Genomic DNA, 1,045 nt, shown 5'->3' on the forward strand with positions numbered 1-1,045 from the left:
ATTGTAATCAGAGTCAGAAGGCATAGACCAAGTATGTACAGATGCGAGCAAGAGGCCAGTACCAATCGCGGTTTCGATTGCCATGGTCCACAAATGGATCAACAGGAAGTAGGACCCCGGCATATGGGTACTGATGTTTGATCCTAAGTGCCCGATTTTCGGCCCTTATGGCCTCACACATTTGTCCGCCTCTAGGATCCGGGCAGCCCAAATTGGGCTGCTTATGTCCGCATAAGTGACCTATGCTCGGGCGCCCCCCGGTGTGTCCGCCAAACGGATCCAACCTCGAAACCGGCACACGCCCAACGCTGCAACGAGTAGATCGTGACATGATTACTCCGGGATATTGTATTTCAGTCTTCCTAAGATCCACCACTGTCTCCAAAGCTTGCATTTCATTCACCGTTGCTGAGGATATACCTGGATATACACGAGACGAGCTGACAGTTGACTGAGAAGCATAAGAGACACCACTCAACCTAGTACAAGGACTACTGGGTGTGACACTTCGACGACTTGGTATGTCCGCCAGGTGATCGGACACCAAGACCGGCAAGGCCCTTGTGTCCGCCGTGATATACCGGACATGGACCGAAATTTTGGGCTTTATGTCCGCCTAAATATCCGACATAGGGCCTCAAAATTGGCCGTTTATGTCCGCACTAGGATCAAACATATATACCAGTATGCCGGGGTCTTCAGGAAGTCCACGGGCTGAACCGGTAAAAGCCGAGTTGTCTCACGTCGCCATAAGCCCTTGCCTGCCCGATTGAAATGCCGCTGTCTTCCTCAAGTTGCAAGGGTGAAGCTTTTGTTCCTTGAGTGTCGGTATCATAACCAACGCAGAGTACGAATTTTTGCACATTTATTACACATATTCCCTTGCGTTGAGGTACCAACACCGTAACACGCGAGGTATGAACTAATGTACGCCTGAACTCTCATTGGAGACATACTTATAACGCCGTATCAAGCACACAGGTCCGGATGAAAAGGCATCAACGGGCGCACAATGGAACGCTTTGGAATCCACTCTGTTTATTGG

Source organism: Gloeophyllum trabeum, assembly GCF_000344685.1.
Source record: "Gloeophyllum trabeum ATCC 11539 unplaced genomic scaffold GLOTRscaffold_00002, whole genome shotgun sequence".
NCBI classification, from domain to species: Eukaryota; Fungi; Basidiomycota; class Agaricomycetes; order Gloeophyllales; family Gloeophyllaceae; genus Gloeophyllum; species Gloeophyllum trabeum.